Source organism: Rissa tridactyla, chromosome 7, assembly GCF_028500815.1.
Source record: "Rissa tridactyla isolate bRisTri1 chromosome 7, bRisTri1.patW.cur.20221130, whole genome shotgun sequence".
Classification (NCBI taxonomy): domain Eukaryota; kingdom Metazoa; phylum Chordata; class Aves; order Charadriiformes; family Laridae; genus Rissa; species Rissa tridactyla.
In genome coordinates this window covers 12860636-12878071 of record NC_071472.1, presented here as the reverse complement: position 1 = coordinate 12878071, position 17436 = coordinate 12860636, and the positions used below count along the sequence as shown (strand labels likewise).

The 17436-nt window shown below is 43.4% G+C and overlaps 1 protein-coding gene across 4 annotated transcripts in view; it reads right to left on the bottom strand.

Moving 5' to 3' along the window:
• The window catches only part of SEMA5B (semaphorin 5B), a 277297-nt gene that overhangs the window by 182919 nt on the left and 76942 nt on the right, over nucleotides 1-17436 (bottom strand). For all 4 annotated transcript variants that reach the window (XM_054209282.1, XM_054209284.1, XM_054209283.1 and 1 more), the window contains one exon: nucleotides 8061-8121. The gene's annotated coding sequence lies outside the window, so the exon portion shown is untranslated. The remainder of the gene's footprint in view (nucleotides 1-8060; nucleotides 8122-17436) is intronic.

Sequence of the window (17436 nt, the reverse complement as noted above, 5' to 3'; positions counted from 1 at the left end):
GGGGCTGCGTTTCCACCCTTGGGCACCTCTCTCCTCCCCACCTGCAAAATGTGATAACTCCTTATGAAGTTAGTAGACAAGAACCAAGCTTTATTAATAAGAGGAGGCCACATCCTATGCGTCTTCAGGCAGAGGCAACACCCCAGAGAAATCAGTGTGGGATTTCCCAGCCAAAGGGTTAGAGGACAGAGCCCAAAGCTGTGGGACAAAGCCTGTATAAGGAAGAAGAGATGACCAAATGCTGTGCCTGTCGCGTATCTCCAGAGCGGTGCAAAGTAATTCCCAAGTTTACTGTTGCAAAGCAAAGCAAAGATATATTGCTCCTTTACGAACACAGACGTTTCATCAGAGGACATCAAGACAAGTTTTGCCTTTGTTTTGCTCTTTGTAACTAAAAAAGGCATCCCACAAAATAAACAAAATCCCTTCTTCTTTTATTATCTCCAGACACATTGCTTCCACCAGGAGCCAGCCTCTGCAGCAGCTATCATTTTGCTTCAATCTGGTAAATGTCTTCTCCTCCCTTCCCCCTCCTCTCCCCTTCCCTACCTGGGGAATTCAGCTTCTTGCAGAAAAACTTGAAAAAAGAAAAAAGGAATACAGAAGTTAGCTTGCATGGCCCAGAAATAAGAACTGAAAAAAAAAAGTGAAACCATATGCCTTGCCCCCGGTGGCTCTGGGACTTGGAGCCAAACCAAGGCCATGAAAATAGAATATTGCTCTTTGTTAACCATAAATAAATAAATAAAGGACTACTCATTCTTGCCCTTCGGGATATGTTTTCTAAGGAGGATGAAATTCCCCGTGGAGTTTATTATGTGTAGACGGGAAATGTGCCTCCTAGGGAAAAGCAGTGGGGGTAGTTTTTCCCTTGGTGATTTCTTTCCCGCCTTTCCGTCACTCCTTTATTCATTTTGCAAGTCTCCCTCCCCTCCCTTCTGCAATAAGTGAAGCCACACAAAGGAACATGCAGGTAATTCAGCCACTCAAAACTACACAGCATCTCCTTTCCTATATAAACGATCAGTGTGTGGCCTGGGTTTCATTTGCAACTGTAAATGAAACAGGCCTACAACTGTGTTCATAATCCTCCTTAATTGAATTTCTGTGACAAAACCCAGACAAAATTATTACCCTCAAGTTAACAGTTTGCACGAAGTAGCCAAGGGTTCCTGGGAAGCTTTAAAACAAATGCAGGACAAAACTGGATACCACAAAGCGGTTATTTGGTGTTGGTACCATTTGCTTGAATGGGGGGAGGTTTCCCTGGAGGAACAAGGTCATTTTAATATGAGGGACAGCCTAGGAATTTAACAAAGGCCAAAAAAAGTGAGAATTAAATAAGCAGAGGAAGAGCTTGGATGTAAACCAGCACATGCTGCTCACACCGCAGCTACTGGAAGGAGGTGTTGGGCCGTCCTGGCTTTTTGAAAGGGCAGCATCATTCACGGCTTGGTGCGGCTAATTGAGAGAGTTTCACAAATCCAGGAGGACTTGAAGCAACTGTTTGGTTTGTGTTGAAGTTCACACCCCACTGAAATGGGTAACTCCTTTAAAGCCCTCCATGCAATCATTTCCTTCAACTTGATCACTCAGTCATGGCAAATACGCAGAGCGTTAGTAATGATGTCAGGCTGCTGGTAAAATATATAGACCTATTTTTAAAGTGTGAGAACCACTGCTAACTGGAAGCAGGGATGCAAAAAGGGCACTGACCTACAGGGCACTCCCATTGCTTGCAGAAGACGAGAATTAAAGCCTTTTGTACTACCAAAAATTAGTGTTTGTTATTCTTTTAGATGATGCAGATGTTTTCTTGAAGGATGGGGCAAAGCTGGCAGGAACAGAGAGGTCTGTTTGCAACAGCTAATTTTGTGTCATATGCCATGTACTTGGATGGACACGCTGTTTTACCCCAAAGTACCATGTTTTAGTCATCTCTGTACCAGCTGGTAACTAAAGCAAACGAGAAAAGTTATTAGGGATCAAAGCAGACTCTTTATGCTTCAACTTACACATTGCTGATCAGAGCAGGGAAAACCATGTCATCCCGAGGCGACGCCTGCCTGGGTTACCGCCCCACATACTCATAGAAGTTAATATCCTTCGCAGTTTAAGCAGAAGGCAAGGCTACGAGGGAATGGGGAGGGTTGAGGTAATGGAAAGAGAAATTCTATAATTCCTCAGTGTGCGCCCATGTCCTGTGTGTCACCCAGCCCTCTCACCAGCAGAAAGTTGACGGAAATTTAGGGGTAGAGGAGGCTGGTGGGGCCTCATATTAAAATTCCCTCCAATTTAATTATTCAGAATGGAAGTAAAATATCGCTAGAGGTGATTAAATGAGCAATACTGTGCAGAGACAGGCAGGCAGAGACCAGACCTCAGTTCCACAGACCTTTGCATCACTGAGGGACAGTTTGCCCCTGTCCCCACCCTCGCTTGCAAGGCAAAGCTGGCGTAATGAGGGACCTCAGAAGAGTTTGCAGGAAACCTTTCCTCTCCCAGGGATGCAGTAGGGTAACAACCAGGTGCTACTGCCTTCCTCAACATCTCAGCTGCACCAAATGTTTCAGCAGTTGCATTAACACCTGGCTTTGAGAGATTGCTCATTAGCCCTTGGGTCCTGTGCCACTTTAAGTAACCTTTTAAGAAGACCTTTTTATAGCTTGTGTGCTCTGTTTTTCCTCAGACCACAAGTTAAATGCACTGAACACCACCAGGGGCAAAGTGAGACAGAAATAAATAGATGCATATGCATATGCCTACAACCCCCCCAACAAACACACACACGATCAGGGCCAGAGATCAATCTCCAGGAAAAGGCATGAGGGGATAAATTCATCACAGTGCTTTGTCAACTGGTGGCAAAGGAAAGAAAAAGGAACGTTTAAAAGGGTGATGAAATGTTTCAAGAAAAAGCAATATATTTTTATGTACTTGTAAAATCCATTGGCAATGACTTTTCTGGTTAATTGGTTTCATCTTATTAAACAAAAAACCTATTTGTAAAATCCAGACATATTCAAGCATAAGTCCAATTTCTTCATCAAAAGCCAATACACCATTTCAAAGAGGAAAATTAAGCAATACAAACCAGTTTCCATTAGTCTGAAAGCACAGCACTTGGTATGGGGAAGAGAAATGGAATGGAGTGCTTGGCTTTTCTAAAACGCACTTTGGAAAAATCATGTTACTCATTTACCCCAAAACTACAAACCCCTCCTTCCCTGGCCCTGTTAATTAGATGAATATTTTTTCCCAATAATGCAGTGCTTTATAAATCACCCTTCTGCTATCTTTCCCTGCAATTGTCACATTCAGCTTCTTCCCCCTTATTAGACCACTCTCCTTCTCATTAAATAGTCCTTCTGTCTCACTTGCCAAAGAACTGCCAATGGGCCCCTCATTTTACGGAAGAATAGACCCAGCTTTACCAATGGGAAAGGGCTTCTAATGTACCATGGACACAGCACAGTGAAGCATGGTAATTTGCCTGTGTTAATGATGCTACTTCACAATGATCAGGAAAACAAAAATCTTTAATAGCTAAATGACACCCAGTCCGTCTGCAGCCTGTTGAATTCAAAAACAGCGGAAGCAAAACTCAAAGTCCTTTAAGAGATGAGCTAAAAGATGCTGCAATGTTCTTTTTTTTTTTTTTTTTTTCCAAATTCCTAATCTGTGTGGAATCACTAAAACGGGTGGTTTGGTGCTGGGAGCAGGACATAAAAACTAATCCAAGTGTTTCAAAATGTTTTAGTGGTTTAAAGACAAGAGACTTTGGCGGGGGGGGGGGGGGGGGGAATGAACATATATGTAAACTTTTTTGGACATACTATACACATGCATGATTCTCAAGCCCCCACTTATTCTGCTCTGTGGGAGGGCTTTTGTGCAAAATACCACTGACAAGCGGGACTAAAGCATAAGTGCTTTTTTTCTCCTTTTTAGGTGAAAAGAGGAAGTCATTATTGTGGGAAGGACACAGGGGCAGTCTGCATGTGCCACTGCTTATTTCTGAGGATGCTCCAATTCAGGAAAGCACTGAGCTCTTGAGTGCTAAATCAACCCCAAGAAATGCTTTCAACCTCGGTTCTCATCAGAAGCTTTTCACTTCTTACAGTTGGGTTCCCTAGGCTGCCTGGCTAGGCAAAACACTGATTGCTTTGGCCAGTCAAAGTCTAGTTGCTCCAAAAAGTGAATCTTCAAATACAGCACATTAAGCTACTCAGTGGAAGAAATTCTGCACTCATATTTGGCCAAACACGACAGGCAGAACTGCACTGACTTTGATGACATTATTTGGTGTGTACTAGAAGGGACCAAGGATCATAAGCAATCATATGGTGCATGTTTGGTAATCCTTTGGCACTGTTGAAAGGTTGGGGAATAGACTTAAACATAGGTTCATGAAAGAAAGATGAACCAATATTTACAATATTGCTCATACAAGAAAAGGCTTCTATGATATTTTCCAAGGGCAGAGGGAGTGATTTGTCAAAAGTTGGCCAGTTGCAGTTTTGTAGATTTTGTAGCTGTCTGATTGGCATGCTTCACACATTCCTTGTCCAAAAGTTTCTGGTACAGTTGTGCCAAACAGGAGCAGGACTTGAATTCAAGAGGGCTGCAGAAAGGCAGAATTGCTGAGAAATGAGGACCAAGCCATTTCAATGTAGCACTTGTCCAAGCATTCTTCAGTTCACAATGTTCAACATTTAAACCTTGAGGTACGTCTCTGTTACAATTAAGTGATAGCTTATGCTGTAGAGTGTTTGGGGTGGGGGTTTTTTGGATCATTCACTGTAGAGTTCATCAGTAGATTGTCTTACTGTTTTATGAAATTATGCGCTTACCACACGAAATGTTTGTCAACCCAGGTTGAAAATAAGCACCTAAAGACTCTCTAAATATCCTTTTACTCAATCTGTAGTAGCACTCAAGAGGAGTACTAAAAGCTTTGAGACAAATGCCGCATACTGCATGTTAAAATTCCCCAAAACGTTGTATTCTTAAGCCTTTCTTTACTAATGTGCCCACTTCAATTAAAAAACTTGTTCTAAAAATCCCCCAAGATGCATATTTCAGTGGCTGGCTCAACATTTCATTTGCAGAAAATGTGGCTACAGCGCTAGCAACGAGGCTTTGGGAGGGACATAAGCAAATCATCATTTTGATATCCCTTAAAGACCAATGATTTATTGCAATTTTAAATCTTAACATTTTCTGAATGAATAATTTTGATACTTTTCATCTTGAGTTCTGTGGAACTTGCCAAGTTGAGACTATAATACTTATCAGCAATTTATCAGCAAAACCGTGGGTGACGCTTCAGAGGCCTGATTTTTGAGACCTGTACAGGCAATCTCCCTCTGAAGTCAAGGAGCCAAGAAACGACTCCCAGCTGTGACCTAGCACAAGTGCTTCTCCAGTGGGCCATTCAGTCGGCCTCCCAGGCCTTGCTCAAAGCTGCTTGGCAGTGTGAGAAAGGGATGCTGCCTTCCAGAGGCTGAGCGCAAAACAGACCTTCCTCCTTGGGACAAAATTCACTTCTGCAGCAGAACTGGCAGAGATGCTCTTCCGGATACTGCACTTCTCAAATTGGCCAGGGCATGAAACCAAGGGAGATCTCACTGCTAGTAATGAGTAGCCATCCCCTCATCCTGCCAAGCTAGTGCAGTGCCACCTCCTCCTTTGGGGCAGCAGAAGCAGCGGAAGTAAACAGAGAGGCAGGGGACAGAGCAGGTACACAGGCCACAGCCACCTTTTACTGAGGCCCTGTGCTGCAAAGCCTTGAGCTGTTCAATGAGCACATCAAGAGTGGCCTGATGCTGTGGCTGCTCCCTCCTCTGCCCTTGTCTACAGCAAGAGCAATGTAGCAAAGGCATGTGAACAGAAAAGTTGGAGAATCTCACATAGCACAGAGTTTCATCTCTAGGTGTCTCTCTTGGTATCAAACTGTTAGTGTGAATATTACTGCACATGGTTGCTAAAGCCGTTCAGTGTGGTGGAGTTGACACAAGGTACTTGTCATAGCATCTTAAAGTAACATTCATAATTTTCCCTCTAGATTTTGCAAGATGAGTGCATAGATGCACTCATTAGATTCATTAATTCTAAAATGGTGGTAACTCTTTTGCTTACTACTTGCCAGGCGGATAGAATCACCATGGTGTGTGGCTATTAAGTGCAAACCACAGTTCCTATCATCCTTTTTTGTTCTTCACCTTCCTTTTACCGTGCATTTTCCTTGAGCTCTTTCTCTTTTGATCTCCTTGAGAAAAATTGCCTCCTTTATTGATTAAATTACAAATTCCAATGGCAGGTGATTGAGTTATATGATAACACCTGACGAAAACCATCAACTACAATTGAAATAAAAGGAAAAATTAGCACTCTCTTTATTACAAGAGGTTTGGATGTTGAGTACCTGACTGAATTAAATGGAGATTGAGCAGATCTGAGAGAACTGATTAGGAAAAACAATGCAGAATTCAGAAAGGAGCTACCAAAATTAACAGCTCACTAATTCACCTTAGAAAAAGATGGGAAAAGTGGAGGAAGAGAAAGAAATTGTATCTTTTTCAAGCATTCATAACCAGGAACTGCACAAAAGCTTGCCTTTGTGATAAGACTCCTCAGATATCTAACTCTGACACCAAGATACCAAGGGCCAACAAATACATGACCAGGGCAGCAACCCCTCAGGTTCATTCATTCAGCTTCTAGTAGGCCTTTTTAATTAGTGGTATCACAAGTAAAATAAGGTTCTTGGCCTTTGTTCTGTGCCTGGGAACAAACCGCACGTCAGCTTTTGGTAATGTATCACTGCATTTTATTCACTGCTCATCTACGCTAATAAGGTATTTTTATTTTTGTCTGCTTGTGGCACTGCCTGCAATACTGACAGATGCCTTTGGCTTTCCTCCTGCAGATTAAGCAACCATTATTGGAGCTCTTACATGAGACAGGATGCTGATAAAGCAAAGTGTCTACAATGGCATGATCCACTTTAGAACCGTGTCAGCTTCTAGTCATAGAACCATAGAATCATAGGGTTGGAAGGGACCTCTGGAGATCATCTAGTCCAACCCCCCTGCCATGTCAGGGTCACCTAGAGCAGGCTGCACAGGAACGCGTCCAGGTGGGTTTTGAATGTCTCCATAGAAGGAGACTCCACCACCTCTCTGGGCAGCCTGTTCCAGTGCTCTGCCACCCTCAAAGTAAAGAAGTTCCTCCTCACATTTAGGTGGAACTTCCTATGCTCAAGTTTATGCCCATTACCTCTTGTCCTGTTGCTAGGCACCACTGAAAAGAGCCTGGCCTCATCCTCCTGACACCCACCCTTTAAGTATTTATAAGTGCTGATAAGATCCCCCCTCAGCCGTCCTTTTTCCAGACTGAAGAGACCCAAATCCCTCAGTCTTTCTTCATAAGAGAGGTGTTCGAGTCCCCTCATCATCTCGGTAGCTCTCTGCTGCACCCTCTCCAGCAGTTCCCTGTCCTTCTTGAACCGGGGAGCCCAGAACTGGACACAGTACTCCAGGTGCGGCCTCACCAAGGCAGAGTAGAGGGGGAGGATGACCTCCCTCGACCTGCTGCCCACACTCTTCTTGATGCACCCCAGGATGCCATTGGCCTTTTTGGCCACGAGGGCACATTGCTGGCTCATGGTCATCCCGTTGTCCACCAGGACTCCCAGGTCTCTTTCAGATGAGCTGCTCTCCAGCAGGTCAGCCCCCAACCTGTACTGGTGCATGGGGTTATCCCTCCCCAGGTGCAGCACCCTACACTTGCCCTTGTTGAATTTCATAAGGTTCCTCTTTACCCAATTCTCCAGCCTGTCCAGGTCTCTCTGTATGGCGGCACAGCCTTCTGGTGTGTCAGCCACCCCCCCCAGCTTTGTGTCATCAGCAAACTTGCCGAGGAGAGGCAAGTTTGCAAACTTCCTTGCAAACCCATTGCAAGGTAGAGTATAGCAAAGACGAGTTCTAGTGAAGCTCTGGAAAGAGTGTAAACACAGCTGTTAAAGACGGGTTGCAAACATTATTTTATTTACTTACAGCCTCTGCATTACTGAAGTGTCATATTCAAAATCAAGCTCCAGGGAAAATCCTTAGTAACCTGTGAAAAGATCAGAAAAAGAGTCTTCAGTAGATATTTCTAACTACATCTTATATCCGATGGGGAAGAGAATTTAACATCAAATTTTGACACTATTTTGGAAACAAAATGTAAATAACATTATTTAAGCTTAACCACAAAACAGTGTACAAAATTTCCTTAATGCTTATCTGAAGGTTGCTTCAAGACTTGCTTCAGCTGCAATCTTTTTTCTTTTTATTTTCTTTCTGCAAAAATCCTAGCCTACAGATTCGCTACCAGAAAATGCTTGTAGAAACAATAAATATTTTAACACACTCAATCTAACTTAGAAATTGTGCAGCCCTGCCTGAACTTTTCACAATCCTGCTTCATCCTCACGGAAGAGACAAGGAATCGTTCTTGCCCCAGTTTCCAAGTGGGAGATTTGCACCAGTGAGAAATGTGGGCTGTGAACACACATCTTATTCCTCACTGCAGCGTTCTCTTTGGGGACATTCCTGTCCCGACCACCCACCACCCTGCCTCATCGCTCACCCCTGCTAGAGTTCATTGCACCCTCCATTCTGTCAGCAGAACTACTTGCAAATGCAGTCAGATACGGGTTAGTAAAGACCTATTTAAACTGCTTGAGCCAATCCAGGAGCTGCAGCCAGATGAAGACGTGAACGCAGCCTACAGGATTTGCCCCAGGTCTCACAGCAAGGCTGGCAGGGCAGACATCTAGCACGCTAGCTGTGAGCCCATATCCCCCCTCTTTGAAACACCAAGGGTACTCATCCTAAAGCAAAGCACAAAATGAACAAACCTTTGAGATGAAACCCACACCTCAAAGGTTATTTCCCTTATTATCACCCTTCTGTCTTATCCAAAATCCCAATTGCACCACAACCTGATGAAAGTAGAGGCAAAAATTATATCACATTATAAGAAATTCTAGATTATTTTCTAATAGTTTATCCTTTAGTTTCATATTATAGCAGCACCCCAAAGCCTACCCTATGCCTGAACTCTTTGTGCTAAGCACTGTGCAGAGGTTGGCCACGGTCGTCTCTGCTCCCTGGAGCTTACCAGCAAGAAATCAAGGAGCTAAGTGTGTAGGCAGGGAAAAGATAGAGACAGCAAGAATCAGAGGACGCTTCTGCAAAATGGCTTGTGAGCACAAGTCCCACTCAGCCAGTAAGAAATGATTCACTATGAAGAGATTCTAACCCTGCTACCTATTATGCTTGACAGGCGATCTCACTGAAATCATTTATCTAGTTATTTGCATGGCTTCCATTAGATCAATGTCTGAGCATTCACAAACCAGATGGGTTTTTCCTCACTGCACTCCTGAGAAGGAGCACATGCTGTTAACTCTACACCATAGACAAGGAATGGAGATACTAAAAAGACAAAAATGTTTTTTCCAGGAAAACTAAAATCTGACCTGTCAAAACCCTATATTGTGCCAGAGGGCTCCCATGGGTTAAGGTGCCGTGCTCAGGCATGGGCAATGAGACTTTAGGCATTAGCAGACCTCTCTGGTAATTCTTTCTTGAACAATGGCTTCTAAATAGTGTGAATCAGGAAAAGGAAAAGGAAAAAGAAAAGGGGAAAGGGGAAGGGGAAAGGGAGAAAGGAAGAGAGAAAAAGGAAAACAAAAAATAAAGAAAAGTCATAATAAATGTAGCAACATCTGAAAAAAGCAAACTGCAGCAACAGAGGCACCGGACACCAAGTTCACCAAGAGGACTGAAGGAATTGTTTTGTACAAGAAGCCTCATTCATCACATTTCCATAAACCAGAAAATGCTCCCACAGTCCCTTCTTTCAACATTCTAAGACTAACACATATACACACTCTCACATTTCCTTCCTTCTCCTATCAGTCTTCCCTTATGGAAGAAATCATAGGAAAGGGATGAAGATGTGAAAATTTCTGCAGCTGTTCTGCCAGGGCTGAATCCTGAAAGTGGGAAACACAAGGGAACGCGATATGGACAGAGCACCTGACAAAAGGACCCAGTCTTTGCTGCCAGTTGACTCTTGCTCTTTAAAATTATAACAGTGGAAATTCTTTTTTGGTGATAACCCAGGAGGCAGTTCAGAGCCCAGCGTACAAGGTTGTAAGAAAATAAGATGCGTCTCTTAGCTCAGACCTCCAGGACTGTTTGTCTTTTCTAAAACTTAAGCCACTGCTCAGCACAAATTCTCAGGTTTGATCACCAGAAGGATTTTGGTCTGTAAACTGCCTAACTCTCTAAATATAATAGCTCCCTTCTGGCCAGAAATAGAGGATTCACTAAATTCACCTGCAAGAAACTGTGCCTTCTCCTGAAATTACTTCTCAGATGTTTGAATTCCCTCTCAGGTTACAGCATGAAACCTTTCCTATCTCTCCATTAAAGCAGCAGACAGACAGATGGGATAGTCTTCATCTTTCAGGACTTGGGAAGTTTGTTTCACATTAATTTTAACAGGAACGGGATGCTCAGAGCATCTGTTGAGGTTAAAAGAACCAGGCCCATAGAGTGTGCTCAGTCAAAGCCAGGAAAATCCCAAGCCTCGTAGTCACTCCGTAGTGCTGTCATCAATTAAAAAAAAACAGGATAATATAAGTAACGTAGTCTAATGGCCAAATTTTCCCCTCCGCACACCCCTCCAAATCCATGCTGTCTTAGCCAAAAGCAGGGAATTCCAACATTAAAAGAATAAACTGCCCATCCCGAGGCAAGGAACCTGTGGGACTAGCGCAAGAGCCCGCTCACAGCCTTTGCGGAGCAGCAGAAACCAGGCATCTCTGCTCTCCCTGAGGCTAGAGGGGGATCTGCTGACAGGGGCACGACTGTCACCTTGTCACTGACTGCTCCCCAACCCTGGGCAGCCATGTTGCCTTCCTCTGACCACGCACAAGAAGAGTATAAAAATGTTCACAACCATCTGTGAAAAATCTTCGAGCACTGCCAATAAAAAGCCCGGTGACTGTCGTAGCAGAGATGGAGCTGTACCAGAATCAACACAGGATCTGAATGTCTTCTCTTCATTAATGAGTTTTATCCTCTCTTCATCCTCAGTCTAAGGCGGGGAGGTGTTGTTGCCCTTTTGCAAGCTATAAAAATCCCAGCACAGCAGATGGATTAAACACCTCGCCCAAGGTCCCTCGGGACATGCACATCTGCATTGCAAACTGATCCCAAAATGCCACAAACTCAGTCTACTGCCCTTCCCTCCAGCCCAGCCTAATTCTCTGAATTTCAGGATGATTCAAAGCTCTATTTAAAGTCCCTTCAGCTATGGGTGTGTGCAAGGCATTAAGGCTGAGCCAAAAAGTTGGAATTTAGCAGCTCTCGTTGGGATTCATCTTGGTAATAGTGAAACACAGACCTGTGGGGTTTTAACCTGAAATGGAAAAAAGGTGGTATATGTCACCTGCATTATGATGTAAACCCCCAAGAATATACAGTAGCAATGCCAATGTCTTCTCCTTCTAAATTAACCTGTCTCCTTAACAGTCCAGTGGTGGCCACCCAGCCTAGCACAGCCTTCCCAAGCCTGCTGCTTGCCTACATAGCAAGGGCTGCTACGAAACAGGAAAAAACAGATACAGAAGAACAGCTACTAATATCTCTTGCAGTCTCCCGGTGCAAGGCAAGTGGCCAGGCACTGTTGCACGGTGAAACGAAGGGCAGCCAGGACAGCTGACAAGGTTCAGAGACACACAGGCATGGTTTACTATTCAAACCATGCTGAGCTCTTTAGGTAAGCTTTATTATTACAGATGGAATTGCTTGCCCTATTTCTGATGACCAAAATGGGGCTGCTCTTTGGAATCCTTCAGAGGCTGCTTATAAATCAGAGAACACTTCACCTCTGGACACATGGCGCTAATAGATAATAATGTAAATGGTCCGATATTTTAACCTTAACAGGCATTTGCTTGGGTTATTGTAGGCAAAAATGAGCTCAGGAACTCTGGTCACGAGCTTTAAGTTAGAAGAGCCTCAGCCTGGGGTCACCTGGCCCACCCTGGCCTTTACAGCACTGTGCCCATAGCTGACACCTAACAGCAACCTGTAGGCTGGAGCTGCAAAGGTGAGAGCAGGCTACACGGTCCTACACAGCTGCACCCCACAGGCACCGCTCACCTCTGCCTCCCAGACCCCATCAGAGTCATTACGTCTATTAAGGAACAGCAACAGCAGTAACATGATTGCTGTGAAAATAATTTTGAAGACATCAACCCCTAAACACACACAGGAAATAAAATCTGCTTCTATACGAGCCTTTCCACTTTTCTCACTCATCTGAGGGATGTCCTTTATAAAACATGAGATAAGAGCAGAGTTGTTGTTCAGACTGCATATCTATGTGGTTCCTTAGATACCACCGAAAGCCCAAAGGCAGGTCTTGGCATCTCATCCCCTTCTTATAAACTCTTTTAGAAAGTTAGAGCTGACTGTGACATGAACATGATGAGAAATGGGGAGCTATCTGTGCCATTCTGGGGAACATGCCAAATCCTGTATTAACAGCCCCCACCCCGTTAAAAACAAAACAAAGCAAAAAACAACAAAAAACAACCCTCCTGTTTGCTACTGATTAGGCAGCCGAATTAAAACTGATGAAGCGATTGGATAGAATCCAAAGCTGTTTATCTGCACATAAATCACAGACATGCTTTACTCAACCAGTATGGATTTACTGAACTAGGGGAAAGACCTCTTATTCAGAATGCTGATTAATACAGCAATTAAAATATCAATGAAGCAAACATTTGGGGTAGAAAGCCGTTAGGGGCTCCTGGAGAAAACATTCCATTAAATATGAATTCAAACAAATTACTAATTAAAAAAAAAATAAAAGGAACTTTTGATAGAGAGTTGGTTTGTTTCTTCTGGTTAAGTATATGATGTTAGAGAAATCAAATTGTAAAGGAGGAAAGAAAGACGCAAATTAACTAGCTGGACATGCCAAAGAAGATTAAAAAGGAAGGCTGATACATATTTTATGACCGCAAGGGAATAAAAAAAAATTAAGAGAGATGTACTGTCAAACCAGACACGGTGTTAATAGCTAAAGTATATGGCAATAAGAACTGCTGTTCCCATAGCTATTAATGTAAACTGAAAATTGGGAGCAGGCTGCAGCAAAAGAAAATAAATCACACCTTTTTTTTTTTCAATTTGAAAATATGTCTGAAATAAATCCCTACCCCCAGCATTCACTTGCTGCATTCCAGCCCCCCAACAGCAAGACAAGGACTGTCATTTCAGCAAGCTACAACTTCCAGGCAAGTGAGACAAGCGACAATTTCTTACTATAAATCATGGCTAATTTATTTATGCAATTTTTCTACTTATCAGAATCACTGGCCTGCAGATTATCTCCCCCTTCCCCTTTGAGTCCTGAGAAACTATTTAACATGGGAAGTGGCTAAGGGGGGCAAAGAGGGGAGAGTGTCATGTAGCCAAGTTACGCATCCCAGCTGGAATTTGGGATGATGTCTTGCAGTTCTGACTCCTTCAGCCAAGTTTCATACAGGAAGCACAAATGCGCCAAGGGCGCAGTGAAACACGCTGGAGCCAATAAATAGCACTTGACTCCATTAACACACTCATGCTATGGATCCCATCACAAAACCCTTAGTCACTTTGCAACGTGTTTGCTCACGAGGTAGCCAACGACTTGCACAAGGGAAAGGTTCAGCAGCCAAGAGGATCCTCTGATGAAGCCTTACAGATGCCGAGCGTGTATGTATGTGGGATGTGTGAATGCAGAGCCCTTCCAGAAGAGGCAAATGCTGCTCGTATATAAAGCTTCTATGGAAATACTGGACACAGAAGGTCATGGTGCCATCAGTGAGGTAAAGGGCAAATTGCTGCGAGGAACACCACCAGCCCCAGGAAGGCAACCCGCTCTTGGCACAGAGGGTCCTCACCAAGCCTGGGACGGGTAAGGGTATACCAGAGAGGAGCAGGCGTCCCCATTGGTTCATGCAGGTTTTACCCATACACAACAATCTGTTACAGCTGTGCCACAGAACAGGAATTTGTCACCAAATGACTGTCAGAGGGGATCTTTCTAAGACCCAGTTTTGTCTTCAGTGTTGTATTATTTATCTTTTTTTTTCCCAGTTACCCACAGAACACGCACAGTGCCGATCCTCTCCTGCTCAGCACGCCTCATGCACCAGTTCCCCTGGGCACCACCAGAAAAAGAAGGTGACTTCACATTTAATTAAATCCCTTTAGAAGACCAGGAAAACGTTTCTAAAATTCTTAGATTAAAATTTTGTAACGCATGCATTACAGGTCTGATGGTTATTTTAAAAAGCTGTTTAGTAGCAAGAATAATTTCACCCAGCATAGAAATACCTCCATTTTTGTGCTGGAGTGAGAGATAACTTTGAGGAAAGTAGTTGACAAATTACTTGACAAATTTGTCAACTACCTTGGAGCCATCAAGATGAAAGGCTTTATATAAATGTTGTATGATTTTTTATGTATATATATAAAACACTTTTACGGGACTGTTGATAAAAGCCTGAGCTACAAAGGAACTCTTTCCCCCAGTTGAGAAAAGGCAAGCTGCTAGACAAATCAGTTCAATCTCTGCCTTTCAAACAATATAAAGCAGTATAACTTTCAGGAGCAACACCTCATCTGTTTTTTTTCCAGACTGCCTATCAGGAATCAAGCAGTAAGTAAACATTTGAAAAGTGTTCCTCTGAGAGCAAAGGTTTAGATTTGAGTCACAGGATCCATTGAAAAGAAAAATTGCTTCTGTGCATTGGGACAGTGCCTTCCCTTCTGAAAACTTTATAAAAAGAATAAACGGAGATAATCTTTTTACAAGGTATAGCCCATATGGAAATTCATTATTGTTTCCCTTTAAAAAAAGTCAAGATAGTTCATAAAGTGAGAATGGGGTCACTATTAAAAAAAAAAAAACAGCATATGCAGAAGATTTCCTAATGACTATATCCAGTAAAAGTATGGTTAAAAAGCTTTACCATAGTCTAAAATGAAGCTCCTGTTGATGAGAACATGAGATAAACAAAAGAGGGGAAGACATAATAAAGCCCTAAATCACTAAGAGCATTTAATGCAGAAGTGGGGGTATATATACCCAGAGATTGTTGATTAAATATTTTAAGCATCCATTCTTCTCCTAGTACAAAACACTCACTGGAGTAGCTTCAGCGCTGCCACTCCCTGAAGACTGCATTACTGCTTGTTAGCCCCGCTCAATCACTGCTGTGGAGGCGCAGCTGAAAGGAATCATTGTTCCTGCTTTACAAAAGCAAAACTGAACCTCCAGAGAAGGTGAGTGATTTGTGAAGGATTTTACAGCAAGCCAGTGGCACAGCTGGGGGAAGCCAGGAACCCCAACCTAGGGCTGGTGCCTCCCAGCGCTAGACCACGTTGCTTGCAATGTTTCCACTAAGAACGCCATGGAGTTAGGCACTGTTTTCATTCCTGCCTATTCCACATACAGCCATGACTATTAATTTAAGGCTGTCACTAAAAGCATGTATATATACATGGAAGGTCACAGAAGCAGGGCCCGGGATGTTGCTTGAAGACAAGATGTAGGTCTAGATTCTGCTTTCAACAGGTGTGCATCTAAATAAACTCTTTCCTTCAGTGGATTTATACTGGAGATGAAGATTTGATCCTAAAAGGCCTGTAAGCTAAAATTACAGCTGCTTGGAAATACCTTTTTGTTGTAGCCGACATTCATCCCGAATTCAGTTTGATTACACAGTGTAAGTGTGGCAGGCACTTGAGGACAGAGCATAATCCCACACCATATGCACGCTGTGATACCCAGACAAAGCAACGTAAGTCATGGAGCCAGACAGAGTGCCCTGGACGCAACAAGCCGCACACATTTCTTTAAAGCTGATTAATTTAGGTGATCAGATGAGTCAAAGACTCAGAGGGAGCTTTAGTTCATTACTTTTTTTTTGTCTTTGGCTATTTCAAGAAGAGTTTTAAGGGACAGGGGATCTTTTTAGCATATAGTGATGATTCTCATTAGCATTGAAAATATTAATATAAATATGAAAAGAGTTGAAGGGAAGACAGGAAATAACTGCAAACATCTTTAGTGAAAGAAAATGCCTTTCCTCCTCCAAAGACGACAGTTTCTGAGCACCATTCTGAGCAATGAAGGTCAAAGACTTAAAACCCATTGAGCAAAGTTCACTCTTTGCAATTGTTTCTAAACCAGACCCAGCATGCAGTAAGTAGATCTGCCTAGGAAAATCCCAAGACAACTCTTTTCTGACAGTACAGCTTGATTTGTCAACATTGACACATCCAGTCTTTTGGTTTCACCAGGTTTATCAAAAAAGAGGTGTGAAGGGACCAAGCTTGTCTTGTTGGTCTCTACCACCACCTTGCACGGCTCCCCGCCAGCTCACACTGCAGGACTCCAAGGAAACAGCTTACAGAGCCTGGGCTTTTACAGCACTGACGGCTCCAGGCCAGCAACCCCAAGCTTGCAGCAGCCATGCCATAGACCAAAGTACTTGAAGCTCAAGCAGATTTTAAGATCAAACTCACAGGGCTTCTAGGATCCCCAATAACCAGTCAAGCAGCTCTCACTAACACAATGTTCATCTGCCTCTAGACTGCCCACAGTACAGAAGGGACTCGCCTGAGCAGGCCTCCTGAGCATAAGCAGCACACAAGTATTCCTTTTTCTCTAGGGACAGTGGCACTCCATCCCTCTGGCTGTGTATCTTTTTGCAGCAGCAGGATTGAGCAACATGGTCCTGTCCTCCCTTGTCAGATGACCAAAGCTACGCTCAGCATATCAACTGCAAATGAACAGTGCATCTGGGATTTCTGGGGCTTACTGAACACATTTCTGCAGATTGTTCTCTGCAAATGGCACCACCTGTTCTCTTCCTGATGCCTCCTTCATGCCTCCTCTTTTTCAGAGGAATCCCAGGCTGGGAGCTGCCTGCAGGGCCAATACTGCCACTTCCCCTGGAACAACTGTGTGTGGACCCCCATCTCTTTGCTAGACAGTCCAAAGGGAAATGAATCACCAGGATGGGACCTTGGTCCCTGGATTGGTTATTCTGACAAACTGTGTTGGGTCCATCGTTCTACAAAACCGGAGAAAAACATTATATATTTCTGTCAAAATAAAAAATTAATTTTCCATAAGGAACTTTTTTATTTTCCAAATAGAAGCTCCAGCCTTTCTAAAGTGGAAACTTCTCCTTGTTTCAGAATTGGGCGCGATCTGTAAATGGTTCTTCTTGTAATGCTACAGTGGAAAAGCAGCACTACAAAGCTAACGCCTTGCAATGCTATTTACTGGGTCTGGGCTATC